This window comes from Homarus americanus, unplaced genomic scaffold, assembly GCF_018991925.1.
Source record: "Homarus americanus isolate GMGI-L3 unplaced genomic scaffold, GMGI_Hamer_2.0 scaffold36734, whole genome shotgun sequence".
NCBI classification, from domain to species: Eukaryota; Metazoa; Arthropoda; class Malacostraca; order Decapoda; family Nephropidae; genus Homarus; species Homarus americanus.
The window spans coordinates 3,186,724-3,211,652 of record NW_024733126.1 but is presented as its reverse complement, the minus strand read 5'-3'; positions in this window follow the sequence as shown (position 1 = coordinate 3,211,652).

Genomic DNA, 24,929 nt, shown 5'->3' with positions numbered 1-24,929 from the left:
CTCCCGGAGGGTGGCGTCCTACCGTGGCCTAGCGGATGAGCCGCCCGGAGCGAACAGTGGACAGTCGGTCACAGGAAACAGATCAGGAAAGGGAGTCCCGTCTTAATGCTAACAGAAAGCGAACAGCGGACAGTCGGTCATAGGAAACATATCAGGAAAGGGAATCCCGTCCTAATGCTAACAGAAAGCGAACAGCAGACAGTCGGTCACAGGAAACAGATCAGCAAAGGGAATCCTGTCTTAATGCTGACAGATAGAAACAGCAGAAAGGCTTTCTCCAGAAAATGATCAAATGCATGAAATTCGTTTGAATGCGAATAGACAGAGAGTTGCGGGATCCAGAATTCTAAGAAAGAATACACAGTGGCATCCACTTGCAAGAGCAGCATTTAACTATGACAATGAGATAGAATATGAAAAGTATCCCTCTGTTGTCAATGGCAATATGGATAAGAAATGTGAACACTGCGGTGCAAAGAAGTATAAAGGAGAATCTGCTGGACTGTGCTGCTCTCATGGGAAAGCACGACTGCCAAATTTGGAAAAACCACCACAACCATTGAAGACTCTCATGCTGGGAACAACACTTCTTGGAAAATATACTGAAGTACAATTCATGCTTCCAGATGACATCCTTTGGAGCTACCAGAGTAGTTCGTGAGCACGGATACATACCAACATTCAAAGTCCAGGGTCAAGTCTATCACAAAGCAGGATCCCTCTTACCACTGGAAGATGAGCAGGCAAAGTTCCTCCAAATCTACTTCATGGGAGATCATGAAAAGCAGACTACTATCAGGTGTGGCAATATTCAAGGTGTCAGACATGACATTGTCCTATCTATGCAAGAAATGCTGGATGAGCGCAACACGTATGTACAGTCATTTAAAAATGACCTGGAAAACATGCCTTCTGACGAGTACAAAGTCAGGATCAAAGCAGACACGACCCCTGAAGGAGAACATGAAAGAAGATTCAATGCTCCTGTAGTTGATGAAGTAGCCATCCTGATTGTCGGTCAAGAGTTTGAGAAACGAGACATCATACTCAAAATGAGAGACGAGTCGCTCACAAGAAGAACATGATGCCTCTTGCACTGGAAGCTACAATACTGACAGGAAAAGCTAAAGGAGAGGACGTTTTTATACCAAGGATACCTCTCATCACCACTGACCTGCCATTTGAGTTCAAGCGGCTTCAGTTCCCGGTTAAAGTAAGCTTTGCCATGACCATCAACAAAACCCAGGGACAGTCCCTAAAGATGGTTGGCCTAAACCTGGTGTTTCCTTGCTTCTCTCATGGACAGTTCTATGTTGGATGCTCCAGAATGGGAACTGGCAAAAATCTGTACATATTTGCTGCTAATGGCAAAACCAAAATTGTGGTCTACCTTAATGCACTACATTGAGACAATGTGGAGCCTCCCGGAAGGTGGCGTCCTACCGTGGCCTAGCGAAGGAGCCGCCCGGAGGGCTGGCGATTCCGCTAGTGTATATATATATATATATATAGAGAGAGAGAGGGAGAGAGAGAGAGAGAGAGAGAGAGAGAGAGAGAGAGAGAGAGAGAGAGAGAGAGAGAGAGAGAGAGAGAGAGAGATATCCACCAGAAAGTCTCATCTTCCAATATGCTCACACCAACAAGTGATTACTACATGTTAAGCTAGGACAGCCTGCTGATCACATTAGTTCTCTGGCTGAGGTGAGGATACCGGGGAGTATGTTGATTTACCTCCTTTAGGTTGTATTGTATTACTCACTTTAGGGTAATTGCGAAGTACTGTATATCATTCTGTAAAATGTGTTATTTATTAAAATTTACTTTTATAAGAAATGTTATCTGTTCTCCCTTCTTTTGAACATTATAAATATATTAATATACTTTAGGGCATCCACTACCACCCAAACACAGGTCAGAGAAGCCCCGGCCACTTCATGTTTATAAGTAACTTGGCTGGTAATTTAAAAAATGATGTTCCAGCGGTGGGATGCGAGTCACTATTCTCTGAAATTAATTAACACTATATCTATTCTCTTTATGTTGATTGTTATTGTAACTAAGTGTTTTTAAATCACGTTAGCATTTAAGATTATTATAGAATGAAAGTGTATTTTACAAGAAAAAGTGCGAATGATTTTCATTTCTTATTAAACTTTTCTATTGTTTCATTGATATCATGCAGAGTTAATAATTTAGTGACCTCTGTGTATGTCTGAATATGTGTTTCAGAAGGAGTGGATATATGCACTGTTATACAGCATTAATTCACAAACCTGCTTGTAATGCTCGCAGCAAGAGTAAAAATTAAAATGTTTATTACACACTATTAATCATTTGTTATCCACTTAAGCATATTTGACCTTTTGTCTAGTATGTTTTCAGTTGCAGCAAGAGTGAAATGTGAGTGTACGACAAGAGCATGTCTCATTGTCATCATGTCATAGCTGACGAACCCGGACTCGGTTCGTCAGCGCGCTCTAACATTATTTGTTTTTGTCAAACTCTGCTGTCCCAGTGAGATAATACTGTTTCCTATAGTTGGAGATATTTTTCTTGGAATTAAACTGTCATCCCAATCTATTATCAAAGAACAGTAACTGAGTACAGTATTAGGGATCATATTACGGGCATTAGTAATAGGAGCAGGAATGCTATTTTACAAAATTATCCAACGTTAGTGAGACCACACTTGGATTATGCCATTCAGCTTTCGTCCCTCAGAAAACATTTAGAGAAGGAGGAAATTGTTCATTAGAGACAGATTAGGAAACTGATTTTGGAGTACATAAATTATAAAATCAGGAACGAACACGTAGTAATGGTTTCAAGTTAGATAAATTAAAATTTAAGAATTAGGTAAACATTAGTTTAGAAATTAAGTTGACGATGAGTGGAACAAGTTACCAAACACTATCATCAACTCGAACTCTATGGTAAGTTTCAAATATTGGACAGATATACGAGTGATAATGGTTGCATGTAAAAAAGAGCTAGTCGTGGTAATACTAGTCTTAGATGTAGTATGCAGGTAACAGGACAAGCATCTCCACAGGTCTTGCAAGATAAAATGTAGTATACTATAATATGGACACACCTGGAGGAAGAAAGCAGCCTTAACGATGAGGCAGGAGAGTGTGGCAGTGCAGCGGTTACTGAAATCGTCCGTGGGGAAGGCAAGGGTTAAGAAGCCGATGATCTCCAACGTGATGCAGGGTAGTATGGTGTTGAAGACATAAGCCCCGTACTTCCTGGCTAGCTTCACCACCACCACAGCCTGCCGGGAAACCAAGTCTCTTTAAATGTTCAGTCCTCATCTGTTTAGGATTACAGTTGCATTTATGTACACATTTATCAACTGATGATTGGGGACTAGGAAGGAAAACACACAATCTAATTTTTGCGGATGACACAGCAGTGATTGGAGCATCAACAGAAGAACAATATGCTCTAATTGAAGAAACATATCTGATAAAAGTTAATATGGCAAGGATATCAGAAAAAATGAATGCTATTGTGTATTTATACTATGTGTTTTGGAGATAATTGTATCATAGATAATATCATTATTTATTTTTTTTACAAATTTATCGAAAAATTTATCTGGTATATAGTGTATATAAGAACAACCTTGAAGAGTATATAGGCATACTACAAGCTATGTGTGGATAGCACCACTGCCTAACTAACTTAAGAAAGTATCATCAAATCTAAGTTAACCTAACATAACCTTGCCCATCCTAATTTAAACAATGGGGTCAGTCTCACGAGAGAGTCCGTTGCGTTTTAAGGATTAAACGCATGACGTTAATTATAAACATTATACTACTGGTGAGAAATTGAAATGAGTTAGCGTTGAGCACCTGAGAGCAGTCATAAGCCACAGTGAGCGAGAGAAACACCTGACTGATTACAAGAGCAGGAGTGAGTCTAAGATTTGACCGTCAATAAACAGTCCACCTACAAAGTCAGTAGTGATATCTTCGTCAACTTATGTGACTCACAGACACTACACAAAGAATTAGAAATACCTCAAACAGATCATCTGACACGTTTACAACTTTATAAAGAAGCACAAACAGCAACAAAAGGAAATGGTTGGGGTTTGTCTCTGTCATCATCAGGACGATACAAAGTGTATACTTTAAGGTCAAGTTGAAAGTAAAAAGAACAGAGCACCTAAGCTGGGAGGTGACCATACAATAGTGTGCTGGACAGTAAAATCAGCGGTTAAATGTATAAATATAGAAGAAGACCGAGAGAGACAGTTTATAATCAAAGCATATGGACACCCATATGATCTTAGTTAAATGGTGATTAACGCCTTTACCTTAATTTATATGGAGAATTAATCAGCAACATTAAGAAGACGAAAGGAAATACCTCATTGACTCACCTCAGCAAGCTCACCGTGATCTGCCAATAGTGATATAACCTACTGAACATAATTCGGACTGATCTAGCTTGGTAATAATTATAAACAATCTGGATTTTAAATTTATTGTACTGGCAGTGATCATATTATAAGGTACCGTCTCGGCCTGCTGATATACTGAAGGTTTGATGTCTTGCCTTTGACTTTTGGTAGGTCAGGGAGCCTGCTGTTACGTAGCTTCTTGTTGAGTGGTAAGAACAATACGTCATCACTGTTCTCACCGAGATAATAGAAATGTGTTGATTTTACCACCATAAACTAAACAAAATTAACCAAATTTACTTGAGAGTCTCCCTTCCTGTAAGAACCTAAACCTTTCTCTTTCCCAGTACAGTACTTTACAGATGCTTAGCTAAGTTCCTTGACAAAGGTGATTGGTCTTTTTGCTGCAATGATACTCATAACACGTGACTGAGCAATACGTCTGTCTTCTTTAGTGGTCTCACTTGTTCTGCCATTCTCTCTCGGAGTCTCGGGACTCCAGTATTTCACGAAATGCCCGCGAAAACAATGTTGATGTCACTTGTATAATTTTTTATTATCAGACTCAGTGATATTCCTTAAAATTGTCAATTATAATATAATTATGATGTAATCTTAACTTTTTCATTAAAAAATAATTTATTAGAACTAAAAGACAATTATGTGGACTATTTAACTTTTTTCAATACGGGGAACAAATCAGATGGCAGTTTACATCTCATCAAATTAACAATTAATGATAATAATCAGTCTATCATCACCATTTAACATTCACAGGTAAATAAATGATTAATAATAGACAAACTGCTGAGAAATCAACGACATCCCTGAAAACGAGCACATTCAATATTTAAATGTTACAGTAGTTACCCTCGTGTACGAACATGTTTCAAGGCTCCTAAAAATAAGTTGTCATCAGTAATTTTAATACGTCAGAGATTCACGTCGAATAATTTCTACAGAGTATGTATGCACGTACAGATTTAGTGATGTTTTGAAGAGGTAATATGTATGTGTGTGTGTGTGTGGTACATGGTGTGTGCCAGGAACCCTGATTATGTGAACAATCCATTATATGGCGTCTCTATGTGCATATCCTCTATGTGTCTATGAGCTACACAATTGGTGAAATACACTACCATTATATTACATTTAATATAACAGTATCAGTTATATTGGCTACTCTCAGTCAGTAATTACAAGGCAATACCTCGATCACTCATGTCGACCACTGTAAGGGAGGAAACGATCTTCCTGCTCGTTACCGCTGCTCACTCCCTCCTTTGCTGGCTCGACCCCCACTTGGGGAAGGGGGGGGGGGGGGTGAGAACGTCGCTGATACCAGTATCACCGGCAGATTCTACCCAGCCGCCAGTACAGTCATTACCTCCCCGCTGTTTGTCAAATTCTGGCTGTGATCTCATCAAAGGCTCTGGACTCGTGGGCTGTGTCCCCAGACCTTCACCTATAGACTGTCAATCTCTGGATCCCATACCACTGCCTCGGCTGCCACGACCGTCAGTTCATCTCCTCCGTCTGTGCCCGGTGTTTCTCCTGCTGTATCAAGACATCGGCTGCTGTCGCTCGAGTGAGTAGCTGAAAGGACCTTTCCCCTGAGAATGGATCACTGCGTTCCAGAACCTTCCCCAGGGCCGCTGCCGTAGGAAATATCTGTTCTTTGTTTAATTCTATTGTTGTTTGATTCCATTAGTTGCTGACTCCCTTTAATTGTTTGATTCTATCAGTTGTTGACTACCATTAAGTGCTTGATTCCATTAATTGTTGACGTCCCTTAATTGTTTGATTCCATATATCGTTTGATTCCATTAATTGTTGGACTTCCATTAACTGTTGACTGCATTAATTGTTTGACTCCCGTAATTGTTATTTGATGTTTGTTGAGTGGTGTGGAGTTTTGTGTTATATTTTTTTTACAGTAAAGAGATGTCAATCTCAAACGGTTGTTTGTTATTCCTCAGAAAGCCGTGGTCCTTGACTTTCCTTTTATAAGATTCTGATTAGGCTGGTAAGGGATTTCTATCCCTAAGTCCCAGGCCTTTACAAGTGGTTTCTGAGGGCTAACATTCATTCCGGTGTTTGTTGTAAGTCACCGTGTGCGCGCCGCTTGCTGTCTGTGGCCCGGAAGTAAGTGTTGTTCAGTGGTTATCCCTTCCTTCTGTTGTGCTAATTTTGTTGCTCTCCCTTTTATTTTGGGAAGTTAATTAGTGTTGGTTGGGGTGCACTGTGGATGCTGTAATAGCATTTTTTTTTTTTTCACCTGGTGCGGTTTCTTTTCCCTGAGGTTTCCTCCAGTCAGAAAAAATCATTTATTGATTTGATTGAGCCACTAGGTAAGTTACCTTTGGCTATTTGCGGGGTAAGTTGTTTATTTTTATTTTTGCTCTTGGCCTTTCGGATCATTATGTCTAGTTTTGAGGAATTGAAAGGTCAAGCGGTGGCCCTGGGTCTGACAGGTACTAAGGTTGGTCAGTATGTGGTCACCCAACAGAATACCGAGAGAGATGAACGCCACAGAGAGAGGCACGTCAGAAAGAGAGAGAGAGAGGAGGAACGTCAGAGAGATAGAGGAACGTGAAAGAGAAAGAGTTCGAATTAGCTAAGTTGCAGGCAGAAAAGGACCTAGAACTAGCTAGGATTAATGCTTCAAGTAGACCAGAATCCTCTGGCCCTATACAAGATAATGCGGTACAACCCAGCTTGCCTGTGTATCGTGAAGAAGACATCGCCTCCTTCCTCGTTAGGTTTGAATGGGTAACTGAGCTGCTTGGTGTGGACCCAGATAGCTATGCTGTAAGGTTGGGTAGCCTACTGAGTGGTAAGCCGGTAGAGATTTACACGTCCCTGTCTGCGGATATCACCAGATGTTATCGTGTTGATTTCCGCAGAACGAAGATTAGAGCAGGAGAAACGTACCAGAAGTTTTCGACTCACCTGGGTCGTTTGTTTCAACAATGGCTAGAGACGTCAGAGGTTGAGGAAACCTTTGAGTCTCTCTCTAACTTCATGATATTAGGTCAGTTTTTGTCTTCTCTACCTCCAGACTTGAGAATTTTCATCAAGGAACACCAGCCGGCGACGCTTGGAGAAGCTGTACATCTTGCTGATAACTGGGCGTCCGCTCGCAACGCCTACCCTAAGTCTTCCCCTCCTGTAGTGAAGATTGCGAAGCCTCCGTCCTCCGAGGAACCATCCCCAGGAGTACACAGGAGTAGTTCACTAGCCGCGCGGTGTCACAGCTGCGGAGAAGGGCATGTTCGTTCTCGCTGTCCCAGGAATCTCCTCGCCTTCAAGTCTACTGACACTCCTCAGCCGAGCCACAAGGTCGGATTCTGTTTGGAAAACAGGAGCTGCCCCCGTTATTGTGTCGGTGGAACAATAAATGGGTCTTGGGCATCTACTTTCATCAGGGACACTGGTTGCTCGTGCATTATTGTCTCTGAGGAAGCCCTGCCTGACGCTGACATCTCCAGCTGCCCGAAGGTGAGTGTCGCCGATTATTTAGGTCGTGTTGATCGGTTCCATGTTGTTAGGTGCTACCTGCGTTGCCCCAATTTCACTGGTTGGTCTAATGTGGTCAGAGATCCCATTAAATTTGCTTGTGTTCTCATTGGTAATGTTCCCGGTGTTCGTGGCCCTAACGACCCGGAACCTTTAAAACTCTCCTCCTCACCACCACCACCAGTCTCCTCACCACCGGCACCAGTCTCCTAGCCACCAGCACTAGTCTCCTCGCCACCTGCCGACGACGACGACTCGCCACCTGCCGACGTCGCCTCGCCACCCCGTCTCTAGCAAAGGTCCTAGCTGTGGAGACATGGACGGCGAAGGTGAAACGACCGCATCCCCTGATTCTGCCGAATTTGTGGCCACTGACTGTGACGCCCAAGGAGTTCGCTAAGCTTCAAGACTCGTGTGCCACTCTGACGCGGGTAAGGGAGAAGGATCAGGTTAGAGATGGGTTGGTTTATAAGTTTGTTTCTATTAATGGTCTGTTACACAGGTCTTGTGTTTCATCCAATCGTCCAGCTAAAGTAGGTCGGTTTTTACTTGTTGTCCCTGCTGTTTGTCGTAGTAACATTCTCTCTGTAGCTCACAAGAGCTCTCTTGTAAGTCACTGTTCTCGTAGGAAAACTTATAGGAAGGTTGCTGAACAGTTTTACTGGCCAGGTATGGGAGCGGATATTAGAGCTTTTTGTAGGAGTTGTGATCAGTGCCCACGTTTGTCCGCCAAGGGTAGAGTCCTTCCTGTTCCACTTGAACCCTTACCCGTCATTGCAGAACCATCTTCTCGGGTAGCCATAGATTTTGTTGGACCGTTCTCACCCCCCCCTTCCTCTAAGAAGCCTAAATTACATAAAGCTAATTTGTTAAGGCAATATAATTGCACGACCCACATTGCTCGTGTCCTTGACGACGTTCCCAAGCTGGAGTTAGACGAGGCAATACCCTGCAAGAGTTCCTGTAAAGTTCGGGCGCCAGACTCTCATGATCTCGGTTGGCAGTTGCTGATAACACCTGACGGGATAGAAGAATCCTCTACGACTGGCAATAGGCCCTAACTTAAACCTGGACTGAAGTGGATCCCACGTGTAGTTCCTTGATACGGCCTTACGTTTTGGACATCAAGTTACCACCTATTTTTTTTTTTATGTGACCCTTCTTTATTTTGCTATATGTATTTAAGCATTTGTTGTAAGATGATTATGCTTTGTGTACTAATCTTAAGTTTTAATCTATCTTACAGTAAATTTTTCTTGGGGGAGCTGTGTAAGGGCGGAAACGATCTTCCTGCTCGTTTGCTGGCGCGACCCCCACTTGGGGGGTGTGTGGTGGTGGGACGGAGGTGAGAACGTCGCTGCTACCAGTGTCACCGGCAGATTCTACCCAGCCGCCAGTACAGTCACTACCTCCCCGCTGTACGTCAAATTCTGGCTGTGATCTCATCAAAGACTCTGGACTCGTGGGCTGTGTCCCCAGACCTTCACCTATCGACTGTCAATTTCTGGACCCCATACCATTTCCTCGGCTGCCACGACCGTCAGTTCATCTCCTCCGTCTGTGCCCGGTGTTTCTCCTGCTGTATCAAGACATCGGCTGCTGTCGCTCGAGTGAGTAGCTGAAAGGACCTTTCCCCTGGGAATGGATCACTGCGTTCCAGAACCTTCCCCAGGGCCGCTGCCGTAGGAAATATGTTTTTTGTTTAATTCTATTGTTGTTTGATTCCATCAGTTGCTGACTCCCATTAAGTACTTGATTCCATTAATTGTTGACATCCCTTAATTGTTTGATTCTATTAATTGTTTGATTCCATTAATTGTTTGATTCCATGAATTGTTGGACTTCCATTAACTGTTGACTGCACTAATTGTTTGACTCTCGTAATTGTCATTTGATGTTTGTTGAGTGGTGTGGAGTTTTGTTATATTTTTTATAGTAAAGAGATGTCAATCTCAAAAGGTTGTTTATTATTCCTCAGAAAACCATGGTCCTTGACTTTCATTTTATGAGATCCTGATTAGGCTGGTAAGGGATTTTTATCCTTAAGTCCCAGGCCTTTACAACCACACTATACTCTTAGTGATAATGTAGTACTTGTATCCATGTAAAACAACCGCGCTCCTGTGCACAAAAAAAAAGGACACGAAATGATATGATAGGAATATAAAATGTTATGTCTTAGGAAAAATAAATTATTTATGTTAAAAACACAATTTTAATAAAAAACGAACACACGTCGTGTCTGATAGAAGACTGAATTTTGAGAACAATCCATTTTAGAGCGTGTCTGTGCTCCTGCACTTTGAACTACACCCCTAATCGGTGATTATATTTCTCCTCTGTGAGTGCCGGGAGGACAGACTTTATATACAACACTATATTCATCATAGAGGTTCATAATGGAGACTGATGGTGGTGGGTATATTATATATCCCTCTCCTATTGATAGTTTATTGATGTTATTATTGACGCCAGTCTCATTGTTCATGATAGTTTATTGTAATATGGAAATGGCCATTCTAGAGAAAATTAATGCCATTCACAACCTTTAACATCTCCGAAGTTCTGACGTGGTCATACAGCAACTGGTCGATCATTTCACCAACTACAACCATGGGAGACCAACACCATGATATCTCCCAAAGAGGGGTTAAGTATCAACGAGATCGCAAGGCAAATGGGAGTCTCGATCGACAATGCAGTGTTGGTTACAGCAGTTTGAAGTCTGGTAATTTAATAGATTTTTCCAGATCAGGATGGCCTAGACTGACCAGAGTAGCAGACGACGCAAGGATTGTGGCAGACATTCGCTACCATTTATTCACCAGTACGGTGGCCACGACGGAGTGGCTGCACTTGGAGGTCTCGGCTAGGACAGTTCGGCGACGACTCCAGGTTAGGTGACTACGGTTCACTGATTATGTGGGGGAGGACCTGGACTTCTGGGCAACCACGGCCGTCTTCACTGTTGGAGACCTGATACCACCCGTTACAATGGTAGTGTGTTTATCAAGAAGCCAGGAGCGGCCACGTGACCGTAAACATGTGGAGCTGGATCAACCTACAGAGTGTTGGCGAGTTGGAGAATGTTCGTGTTCTGGGTAATAAGTTCAATATACAGGACCGAACACAAACACCTGTATAGATTTTGTAGGTTCTATTTACTGGATAAGAGATATGTACACAAGGGGAGTAGCGCTCTTCAGCCTGTCCGCTGGTCAACTGCTCTATAGACGACGTATGGCAAGTGATACATTAGCAGCTTCCATACGTCGCCAGGCACATTAATTAAACATGTGGGACATTGATAAATACATTGCCACACGCTACTAGCTAGGCTAAATAAATAATACATAAATGGAGCACATACATAATATACATAGCATAATATAAATACAGCATACAGAATATGCATACAGAGAAAATATGGGTTTTCTTTCTGTTAGTGTTATAAATATATAATATATTTTTTCTGTAGAGGTAACATGTTTTCTTTCTCTCCTCATGTAAAACACTTCTGTTTCACCAAATATTTAATACTCAATTCAACTTAAGTGATATATCATAGTTCACTCGAACCAATTTTACCACCTGGAACGTAAGGCACAGTCCCAAACAGAGCACGCTTAAACTATGTGTGTGTGTGTGTACACACAGGGTGGTGTAATGCTTCTAGGCGGTAGCATTATGTTACTGTTAAGGTGCAGGCGCTGCTTGCTTCGTCTTGCTTTCAGGTGACCAACATGGGAACCCAATGACTAGACCGGCGGATGAAGGCAATGCAAAATGAACAGGCTCCTAAGGTCAAACTCAACAAAATGGGCTATCGGCAGTCCATTGCAACTCGCCCTCTTCCCAGTCGTTGCAGCTTCTTGCACCACTGGATCCGGAAAAGGGAGATCCAAGATGTGTGGGTGCAGCCTGCACTCCTGGCTCACAACATAGATCAACTCACGTGCAGCCATCATCCAGCTCATCATACTTCTCATCACCATCAAAACCCCTATACCCCCAAAAGTCCTATGGTGACGGACGAGTGACTACTGGGACAAGCAGAGATGATTGCTGGGAGGCTCTTGGTCACAATTCGACACATGAGCGGCATAGATAAGATGGTTGTTTGTACACTAGGAACTAGCACCAGTGCAATCAGGTTTGTTTGTGCGACTGAGCAGCCCTTTCCAGGAGCCACTTTGTCCTAAACATATCTTGCCAAAGAAAAAAGAAACCTGACTGGGCAACCGCACCCTGTAAAGTCATCCTGATGCGGTCGAAAACACAATCATAATCACAGATCAAAACAAAAACAAACTATCCAATCTCTCTTGGTCGCTGCATGGGATGTCAGGACCCTTCTGAATACTGGCACAAATGAGCATTCTCAAAAAAGAACCACCCTTGTGGCAAAGGGGCTGTCTAGGTAAAACATCGACATTGCAGCCATTAGTGAGTCCTTACTCCCAGAAGAGGGCCGACTCACAGAATGGGGGTCAGGCTATGCCTTCTTCTGGAAGGGTAAGCCTGCTGCGGAGAGAACTCGCATTTATAGAGTTGGCTTTGCCATCCGCCAACGCATCCTACACAGGCTAAATGAAATGCCTATTGGGATCAACGAGCGCCTCATGACGCTTCGAGTCCTACTGAATCAATCACGTCTTGCCTTTTTCATCATTGCATATGCCCCAACACTGGATGCAGAGGACGACATCAAGGAGACCTTTTATGCCGACCTCGACAGAGTGCTAACCTCTATCCTTAGATAAGGTGACTTCAATGGCAGAGATGCTAACATTTGGCAGGGAACCATAGGGAGAAATGGACAAGGCAATTGTAATTCCAACGGCCTACTCCTCGTTAGCAAGTGTGCTGCACACAACCTCACTTTAACCAATACTTTGATTAGGCAGGTCGACAAGTTCAAGGGTTCTTGACAACACCCACGATCAAAACATTGGCATCTTGTTGACTACACCATTGTCAGAGAAAGAGATCGCTGAGATGTTCTCATTACCCGAGTCATGCGGGGTTCATGCCACTGTGACACAGATTGTCGGCTCATCAGAGCCAAACTCTCCCTTCATGTCACCACAAAACGGCGAAGGCAACAAGTCTCCAGAAGAGGTTTTATCACCAAGCAATTGGAGGATGAAGCGGCAGACTAAGCTTTCAAAAAGCAGCTTGATGTAATGAGTGAAACCTCGTAAAGAATATATAGGAAGAATTTATAGTTGCAGAATTGTAAAGAGAGGAAAGTTGGTAGCATGGCCGATTAGTTATTTAACTTAATATATTCTTAGGGGAAATTTTCTCAACACCAATTCTAAGTACAGATACTTATTAGTTAACTTAATGGTATGGACACATTAATAGATCATTATATTGATGTTACTAGACAATAACTCTCGGACACAAACATGAAATGGATACACTTCCCACCATAAGTAACTCACCCTATGGATCGCTCTGACAATGACTCACATGTGACCTGAGGGAGGCCCAGTGGCTGGGGAATGTCTGCAGGTACTACTGGACTCTGTCTCCTGTGGAAGACTCTGCTAGCTGGGGACTCGGTGCTGGAGAGGGAAGTCTCCCTCCCTACCTCGACGAGTTACTCCTGTCTGCCTCTTAATTCTGTTTGTCCCTGTCTGCCTCTGGGAAGGAGCTGTCGGCCCCTTATATTGGAGGTCACAGAGCGGCAGATGACCTCTCTTAATTAACACTAATCTGGGTGTGTCGAGACAGCTGTATTTGCCGAGGTGTGTGATGCTGGCTGGGGGTAGTTTCTCGAGTTAACACGGTCATGACGCCGGTTTGGTGGTGAGACCTCTGGTTCCTTTTGTGACCGTGATCTCCTTTGGGTCAGGTCTCAATATCACCTTAATTACGAAGGGTGGGTCAACTTACGTGTTCTTCTCTGGGCTGGAAGATATGGTCTGATAAACAATCATAACATTAATAATGAGCTGATAAACAAACAAACAATAAATAATCTAAATCCGATTGCCGAATGGGGTATCCTCGACTCTGTCATAAAAAAAACCCTGCAGCAAGACCCTCGGCCAGATCGAAAGAAAACACACGAATTGGTTTGATGAAAACGACCCAGAAATCAAAGTACTCTGCCACTGAGTGGCAGAGTTACCGTAAGTCTCGGACCAAAGTTGACACTTTCCACGAGAAGAAAACTGCAGCCCAACGTGAACTTCGCAAACTAATAAACGAGTGGTGGAAAAATATAGTGTGTGAAATGAAAACTTTCTGATCAACAGAAGATGCATGAAACTTTCAATTCTGCTGAAACATTATATGGCCCATCTACTCATGGTGTGGCCCCCCTCTACTCATCTAATGGAACTCCCTAATTAAAGACGGAAAAGGTATCAGTCAACGCTGGAAAGAACACTACCAATCGCTGCTCAACCGAAACACCGATGTGGATATCTTGACTACTCAGCAGGTTCCTCAATACCCAGAGCTGAATCACCTCAGCTATCCACCATCCTTGGATGAGGTAACTACTGCCATCAAGCAGAGGAAAAATAACAAAGCCACAGGGTCTGATGGAATCCCAACCGAGGTGTATAAAACAGAAGGAACTCTGCTTACCAGTCGTCTCCACTCTCTCCTGGAGAACATATGGGAGTGTTACGACCCTTGGCCTCTTAGGGTGTAACAATATCAGAAAAATTCACAAATTCAACTTCGTACTATAGGTCCAGGAATAGATCCCACTAAATGATCACCTCATTACTATGGGGTATATTGAAATTCAAGCAGTGGCTTTAATTACAAAATACATTAACAAATAAACAAACAATAAAACAAGTATATCCATATGTACAAAAATAAATAAATACAAATTAAATCTGAACAAATAAACTACTCAACCGAATGACAAGATAACGAACATCAACGAAATGATTAAACATTTATTTACAGTAGTCTAGACACTACGCTAAACAACGTGGTTATCCAACACACGTAACTCATAAACAAGTAAGTTATTTACCGTTGAATTCTGCAATATGACTACACACAGTCTCACATATAAATCACTATGTAATACTGGGTGTTCTTAAAAGTCGAGCAGGGTTAACATAGTAAACCACTAGAAATATACAATAGGAGAAGAGATACTTATCTTACAACTGCCAGCCCAATACTGAAGCCAACCCGGCTCTGAGAGGTAAACAGAGCGAGCAGAGGTTGGCGGAAATGACGTCATAACAAAAGACGTTCAAGTTGCGAATCCACAAATAGCTACCAAACGCTCACTCATTCATTAGTATTCGAAACTAATACAATAAACATTACATTGTTTTACCTAACACATTGAAACTAATGTTACTACATATTAAGTATAACATATAATATCAAAATTTTAACTGCTTCAGTGTGTACACAACGAATCAGTCGAAGTTCATATGCCGACCAGTAATCTATTCATTGGTTCTTATTCCGACATTCGTAACAGGGAGAAAGAGGAAATCCCCTAAGATCTTAGAGACGCCTCGATGGCAACCACCGAGGGATCTCACCGCTGTCCATAGCTGGAGAGATTATCATACGTGTCCTCCTAAACAGACTTTTTATTTTCCTAAAGAGGAAAACTTCCTCCCAGAATCTCAATGTGGAATTAGGCCATCACGTGGCACCACTGACATGATCTTTGCTGCCCACCAGATACAGGAAAAATGTAGAGAACATGGTCATGAATTGTACACAGCATTCATTGACCATACGAAGGCTTTCGACTAGGTTAACAGGGAAGCCCTCTGGCGGACCCTCAGTCGTTTTGGCTGCCCACCAAAATTCATTGCCATTGTGAGGCAACTCCACAATGGCATGAACGGCAGTGTCCTGTACAGTGGCACCCAGTCTGAGTTCTTCCCCATCCAAACAGGGGTAAAGCAAGGATGTGTACTGGCACCAACTCTCTTTTCTATTTTCTTGGCTGCCTTCCTTACTCGTGCCAGTACCAATTTAACCGGCAGGTTGGACATCCAGTACCGGATGAAGGGACTTTTCTACATAAGACGACTCCAGGCATGAACAAAGGTGTCCGCCACTTCCATCACTGAACTTCATTACGAAGACGACCTAACCCTCGTCGCTCACACTGAATACGACCTTGAGGTGAATGCATGTAATACGCAGATTCCCTTTTAGCCTGCCCGTGGTTCAACCACACATCCACCATCCATCCAGCTCAATGGTGCTACTCACTCTAGTGTTACCCAGTTTCAGTGCCTTAGCTCCCACCTGTCCACCACCTCGGATATCAATGATGAGATGCAACATCGAATCAGATGTGCATCTCAAGCCTTTGGAAGACTCCGTACCCGTGTTTACAGTGTGGAGTAACGTAATATTATGTTGTCTAGCACTCAGGATGGATGAATAGAAACTCTAGATGGTGGTTTTCGTATATAAAATATATTATATGAAAGACAGTCTGGTGCTGGAGATGCCGTGTGGCGAGAAGCTTGCTCAGAAGACACGTTCAGTGAGTAGCGTGCTTGAGGAGGTATCTGTGCAGGAGCTTAGTTAGAGGAGATGTTGCGTGTTGCTGGCCTCCAGGTTTAATGAGGCTGGACAGCGAGGAGCTTCCTTGGAGGAGGTGTTGCGTGTTCAGGAACGTAGGCCAGAATGAATCTCAATGGAGAGACAGAGCTTATATACACAGCAGCCGGAAGTAAACCTGTGGGAACTCGCCGGTTTCTTGACTCCGTTGCTAGGGAAGACGTAGCAGGTGGCGATCCCCCCTGGGCAGCTCGTTTGGTTGCTAGGATACTGTCACATTGGAATGCGGATGTAGTTTGTAGGGGAGAAATCCACTACAATACTCCCCCTCCCCTGGGGCGCTGCAGGAGACTTGTTGTCGGCAGGGTTGTATCTCACATGTGAGACATAACGGGCAGGGGTGTGGACGACTTGGCCGCTACGGGTGACGACTCCGTCCGGAGGCACGAGATATGTGGGAGGAGCAGAGGGAGTAGGAGGGTTGTGGATAGGAGAAGATTGTACTGGCGAGGAATGTGGTGCTTCTATTGCAGTAGGTGGAAGGGGGCCGGGTGGGGTATCTGGGTCATTAGGGCCGGCTGCGGGGTCGTCAGGAGCAGTAGGTACCTGAGGATGAAAAGAGAGTATGCAGAAATGTTGTGGGCGGTAGGAAGGCTGGCGTGGGGCAGTAGCCTTGAGTGCAGAAACCACCTGATGTAGTTTTTGTAGTAGGTCGTGACGGGCAGCAGGAGTGAAGCGGTCAAGGTCAGAAGTAAGGCGTGTGATGTGCTGCTTGATAGTGTCGGAGGTTATGGCGCCTACCAATCTCCGTCGATGTTGCTTCGCCGTGTAGTTGCAGGGAGCCTCACAGCGTCTAGCTTTAGCGCCAAAACGTTGATGGTACCAACAGAAGGTAGGTACATTGTGCTGGGTCCTGGAAGCGGGGTCTGGGGCAGGGCGGGGGTGTTGGGGTTGGTAGGACACAGTGCGTGGGGCAGGAACAGGAGAAGAAGCAGGCATGCAGGAGCAGAGCTGTTCAATGGTGTCCATCCTGCGGTTCAAAGTTTGCAACAGGTCCCTGATGTCTTGCGTGTCTGGTGGAATGCTACTTCTCTGAGGAGCATTGATCAGGTTGACGAAACCGGGGCTAAGTGGAGGTGTGACCACTGAGTGGTTTGCGGCAGCATGGCACACAGCAGTGTATTCGTTGAAAATTCTAGCAGTGTATTCGTTGAATATTCTATCTGACTCGGTTGCGTAAAGTTCAGGTGTCGACGAGTAATCTACTGCAGACAGGGTGATACGTACTTGTGTGGGGAGCTTTTGTGCGTGAAGCTGGCGCAGGATAGAGTCGGGAAGTCTGTCTGTGTGCCGGGAGTTCAGCCTACACATCTCCCAGAGAAGTCCTGGAGTTGAGTTTCCAAGGGAGATTGAAGATAGGTTCTGCAGGAGACTGGGGCGGGTCCGTCGGTAATGCATTTTTAAGGCGTCCCGCAGGGTGGCGAATTTTTTTTTTTTTTTGGAGGGTTGGAAGTAGTCCGTGATACATGCGTGGCGACTTCCGTGGGCAAGGAGGAGAGCAGGGCACCGTACTTTTGTTCGTCAGTAGCTTGTGAGCTGATGAGGATTGCTTCCACATGATCTATCCAGTCCTCGACGTTGTGGTTGAAAGTCGGTAGAGAGATCCGTCCGTCCTCCATCCTGTGTGAGTGCATTTTTCCTGGGGTCACCATTTGTGGGGTAACGTAATATTATGTTGTCTAGCACTCAGGATGTATGGATAGAAACTCTAGATGTTGGTTTTCGTATATAAAATATATTATATGAAAGACAGTCTGGTGCTGGATATGCCGTGTGGCGAGAAGCTTGCTCAGAAGACACGTTCAGTGGGTAGCGTGCTTGAGGAGGTATCTGTGCAGGAGCTTAGTTAGAGGAGATGTTGCGTGTTGCTGGCCTCCAGGTTGAATGAGGGCTGGACAGCGAGGAGCTTGCTTGGAGGAGGTGTTGCGTGTTCAGGAACGTAGGCCAGAATGAATCTCAATGGAGAGACAGAGCTTATATACACAGCAGCCGGAAGTAAACCTGTGGGAACTCGCCGGTTTCTTGACTCCGTTGCTAAGGAAGACGTAGCAGGTGGCGATCCCCCGTGTTGCTGGGATACGGTAGCAGCTGGTGACGCCCCGGGCCGCTCGTTTGGTTGCTAGGATGCTGTCGCATTGGAATGCTGATGTAGTTTGTAGGGGAGAGATCCACTACAACAGCTCTAGGGAGCTGAAATTATCTACAAAGTTGCACTTGTATCTGGAGTATTTCTTCCCACCCTGCTATATGGCAGCGAGACATGGGTCACGTACAGGAGGCACCTCAAAGGACTTGAAAGCTTTCACCAACGTAGTCTACGTTCCATCCTCCGAGTTCGCTGGGAAGACACGAGAACAAATGCCAATAGTTTTGCTGACACCACCTGTAGGAGTATCGAGGCTACCATTATCTATAAAGAACTACGTTGGACTGGTCATGTTACCCGCATGGACGATAGTAGGCTTCCAAAACAGCTACGTTACAGTCACCTAACGAATGGTAAACGTAACGCTGACGGACAACGGAAAAGGTATGAAGATAGTCTTATGAAGTGTATAATGCCATTGACCTAACCAGTAATTATCTACAATTCATCAAAGGTTTTTCAAAGATTGCTGTTCATTTGACTAATTTGTTAGGAAAAGATGTTTCATTCTATTGGATATAGTTACAATGAGGAGCTTTTACTCAACTTGAAGAAGCTTTAATAGCTGCTACGTTACTTTAGTTTCTAAATTTACGGTCTAATGTCCAAACGTTTTATTCGTGCACGCTTTTGATTATTTCGTTGTTTAGGCGACAAACTATTTCATTCAAACACCATTTTATGCCAAAAAAGTATACCAAAAACCCTGTATGAGCGTTTTTTCGGCTACTGCTTGTGAAAAAGGTTACAGGAGTATTCTCTTCTTGTCTACACAAAACTCGTGCTTAAAAAATGTAAAGCCCCTAATAAGAAAAAAAAAAAAAAAAAAACATTTAAGATTAAAATGGTCTTTGAATGGTAAAAATCGATCAATGAACAAAAGAAATTTTGATTCTTTTTAATATTACAATTAACAAGATTTGAAAAATTGGTGTTAAAAAATTACTATAAATTATATTGACTGTAAACTGTATCTATTTGCCTCAGAGATCTGAAATTTTGCATGGTAGCGCAACTAACATTAAGGAAACACTGATATGAGTTTCAGCTCCCAAGTAAAAAAAAAAAAAATGGGCCTCTACCGGTACGTAGTAGTACCTCACCACTGGAGATCTTGAGAACGGCAGTTTCATTGTGTAGTGGTGTTTATTTACCAGCGGTGGGCCACTTCCCTACACTTCTTCTGAAGACCTGTATCAGCTAAATAACTGTGTATGTGTAGCCCCTAAGATCCCTCCACACTCCCAACGCTCCCCAGCAACAGAATGATAAAACTCCTGCATGACATCTTAAGACAAGATTATAGCTCTTCCCGATTACTGTTTACATCTTTTTCTCCTCTTGTTAAACACACAGACTATTGAAAACGAGTCTTCTTTAAAATAATGATTCAAATGAAACTTCGAAATTTTTAGACAGCAAGTGGCGTGGTATTGCGTAGCTAAAGAGGTGGTTTTACTTACTTTATAGTATTTTTTGAAGGATAATTTGCTTAGACGCGAAGTTATGAAGAAATGGAAAGAAAAAAATTATTCTGACCGATTTTCGTTGACATAACCCTCCTTAAAGAAGCTTTTAATTCAGTGTACAGTTATCTCAAAGACTTGTTCCAATGCAAAAAGGAGGTAATGGTGCAATATATCTTTGGCTATGTAATGAGAGCTTCGAATTTTCACTACTTAACAACCTCGTCCCCTCGATCAAATTTACTGTGGAATTAGAAAGTGAGTGTAAATTGACATTCCTAGACTGTCTGATCCACAGAGTAGGTAACACCTTTATGTTCAGTATTTATAGGAAACCTACTAATGTGTGTTCATATATTCATTATTATTCTGCCCACCACAATAGAGTCGAACAGTCAGTATTTTCTTCAATATATTTATGTGTTATAAAAGTATGCAGTCCGAAATTCATTGATGAGGAATTTGAGTATATATATAATATTGGGTTGAACTTAAAGTACTCTCGAACTTTTAGACAATTATCTTAGCATGGCTAAGAAATCCTACTACAGAACCGTTCCTACACCTTCCCATGAAGATTTCTCTCAAATTTCTCTGCAACTGAAAAAAATGGAACGAAAATGTAATTTCTAGTCATTTTTGCATTGTACAGTAAATGTTAATTTAGAATTACCTAAGCAATGCAGGCGGTTCCATTTACAAGGTCCCATGCAAAGAGTGTACTACAGTATGTTGTACTTAGGGCAAAAGGACAAGAATTTTATAACCAGATTCAAACAGCATTAATATAGTGTTAGGACAGGTCGGGAATCCAATGATGTGTTCATTCATATGAGAGATAATAATCATTGCATTGACTGGACTTATTCTTCCTCAATCTTATGTTGTAATTCAATTATCAGTCGGGAAATTGTTAAATTGTCACTAGTTACCACTATACCAAATCGAAGTTGAAACTATGATTTTCCGATGGTTTTTGGTGTTATGAACGAATTTAACCTAACCTAACCTAACCGGGTAAACTCCACAGTCATTCGATTTAATGGGTGTGTACCGTCACGTACGAAGGTACATAACAAAATGTTAAATATCTCGCCTAAACATAATTTGCCCCAGAAATGCATTAGAATTGTCAAAATTACCGATTACAATTATGAAATTGCCAAGATTCGTTTAGTGGCAACAAGTGAAATAATACTGAGAAATTATACAATCTAATCTCATTAAGCATGAATATATGTAATGGCATACACATATTGGATAATTTTGTCATTAAGAAGATTTGTAACCTGGAAAAAGGTATGCCTAACTACTTGGCGACCTAAATACGGTGGGCAGCTGCCTTGGTATCGCACGATGTTGGATGACTAATGAACTGTTTCAACCAGACCGAAAGGGGCCAAGATCGCCCCTGTGAGAGTTATGGCATCGTGTTCGCAAAGAATCAAAGTGTGTTTTGAAGTAGGTGGACAAACATATGAAAATTTACCCGAGTATGCATTTTCACTGTGGTGCCAGAATTATAAGACACTATAATAATGCCAAGCAGTACACTCAGACACAAAGTAGTGTTAATTTTTCTCACACTGTAAGATTTACCCTAATGTATTCTGGATATTTTTTATGTCAAATTGCGATAATCAAACAAGGGGAACATACCTGCTAGAGGGCACGGTTCTCCACGAAGTTGCTCCCAGTTCATCAAGCTGTGTATGGGAACCTAACTTTACGGACTTTCAGTCCTAAGGAGCCCACGTTTACTTTTCGTGAGTAGAATGTACAAACATAGCAATTTCTTGACAAAAAAAAACTTGTGAAATATAAAAAAAAAGTAAGGTGTGAGAGACTCACGGTCTCCTCGTGGTGAGTGTTGACGGTGATGGAGAACTGGAGGACGTCGAACAGCGTCAGGATGAAGTTGTCGTGGAGCGCTGTCGTTACCTGGCTCACGTTCCACCTGGCATCCGTCACCACTTGTCCCGCCAACCTTAGTGGAATTCTGCACACCTGCAACCCACGATAATGACCTATGAGGTAACACCCAAAAAGATCTGAAATTTAACAAGTAAACCATTTTCAAACTCCAAGCCCCAGAAAAGCTTCTTTTTTTCATAGCACTAAGAAGGTAAATTAGCTCGTCTTGTACGGTAGAAAATTATTATTTTTAACCACTGAGTACCCATGGGACATTCTGCTGCAGGAAATTACCTTTTCCATGTTCTCAAACCCCAGCTACTACGAGAACTATTGTATTAGCCTCTGTCATATTAATATTATATAAATGTGGGCTAAGGACATATATTCATTATGTACATTCTATCACCCAGACTATTGAGCATCCAACTACATAAACATTTGTTCTTTCACACCTTCTCGGGTGTACAGCTCATAAAACTACAGACTCAACCCTCCGTGTGTGAGTAGGCTTGTTTAGATAAATGTCTGTGTTGAAGTATGGATTACTCCAACCACCAGACTCAAGAGAGGACAGCCCAGTTTCCCCAGTTCACAGCGAGACACGAGACTCTAACGTCGTGTCGTGAGACCAGCTCTCCAGGCTGTACCTCTCTCTAATTATATCAGCTAATTACAAGCTAATAGCTAATGCTCATTAGTCTGTCAATACCAAATAATTGTGCAGACATGACTACCCAATATAACTAGAAAATCACCATGTGTGTTTACATTAAACCATGGAACAACGAGTGAAGAGAACAGTACCTGTGTGTCTTGTGTAACTTACAAGCTAAGATAATTACAAGTACAACCCAGGACAGCTGTGACGATTTCAACTATCAACCAATCTACGACTGTATCAAAGGTGACACGCCGTGAGATTACCTGATATCTCACCCAGCTGCATCAAAGATACCAGCAACTACCCTACACTCATTCAGGCAAGTGTTAACAAGTGAGATAGTTCGATATCAAACCACAGCTAAAACACTATAAATAAGACAAAGTGACTGAACCATACGGGTTTGGCAAGAAATTATTGACAAATCAAACCTGAAAAGAAGGCGAACATAAACACCTAACTTTATTATCTATGAATATTCTTCTCTCTCAGGAAACTAAGAATTTTTTTAGAGGATGCTGTTCTATCACTAATCAATAACTTAATAACACCATGATAGGTCTGCTTAAAAAATCATTAAAAATCGAAATTTCTATTTTTTTTTTAAATTTGATCAAGCGGATGCACTGGTAGATGAGCAGGAAGGGGAGTAACATTTTACTTCTATACCACCAATACCATTACCTATTAAATAACCATTGCAGAATTGTTTTAATCATCGGAAAATTTTACTTTCCTCGTCGTCATTCGAATATTATTTGTTTATTTTCCAGGCGGGTTCTTGTTACGAGACGCATGATTCCTGTGAACCCAAATTCAAATTTATTTATGTTACAGTGTATTCATTTTGATGCTAGTTAAATAGATAACGTGTTACACCGGCAATCACTTACGCAGAAGCCAAATAAATAAGAATCAAGGCTGTTTACACTATGCCGAGAAACAAAGCCTGCTTACATGGGTTTGTAATAATTAAGGTACATAATGTAAAAAAAATAATTTATTAAAGTTTTAAATCTATCCGTACTTCCAGTAGATGTCAAATATATTCTAATGCATGAAAATGCTTTTATGAATTATAAATAATATAGTAACCACACAAACTTGATCCAAGTGTCATAAGAAGTTTGCGTGTGAATAGGGATCACTACCACCACGCCACAAGGACACAACGTCTGTTCATTCCTCTTTTTTTTAAGCAACGTGAACGTCCAAATGGGGTTGCCCGTCCCAACTATGTGGTCATAGTAACATTTTACTGAGTTCAGCCTAGGAAACACGAGGCTACATCTATATCTTATCAGTATATACTACTACCATATAGATGGAGCTATCTAGGTATTGTTTGTATATGGAAGTCCGCTTGCTATATGGACTATATATATATATATATATATATATATATATATATATATATATATATATATATATATATATATATATATATATATATATATATATATATATATATATATATATATATATATATATTTATATATATGTAACCGGTCGGAATTTACTGGACTTGGGGTTTATTAAAGATTATAAGATGGTAATGGCAGTGGAAGCGCCCCTTTGAGAAAAATCCCGAACCAGCACAAGAACACTTAAATCTACTAAACAAAATGAATTGTCCGTGACCCGTGGAAGGATAGCGTCTGTGACTGGGATGAATGAGACACTCTGTAAAATTTAGACACTTATATTCCCTCCAATACTACAAACACAATCAAATAACACAATGATGCATATTAATAACATACATAAATATACAATTAACCTAAGTAACTAAGAACAACAATAATATAATAAGTACAAATAACTAGTTACTAATAGCTTGTGTGGAATGGAGGCGTGAACATATGCCTCACGCCATGCGAGTTCCTGAGCGCTACAGGCACGTGACAGTATATATATATATATATATACTTCATTTTTAGTCCATATAACACGCGGACTTTGAACATATAATCAACGACCTCACCAGCAAGGAATCGAACCCTCGACCTACTGGGTGTGACTAGGGAACGCTGGATTCGGTAAAATGCTACTGACACCACATAAGAGGCACGGGCAGTTTCCCAATGAGGTTCACGGCGCCATCAGCTCGATGAACAGGCTTTGTGTGAAATATAACAGAGTCTAGAACTGCTTTTAGTGTCCTTGTGGCCTAGCCGGTAAGCGTTCCCTAGTCACACCAGGTATATATATATATATATATAT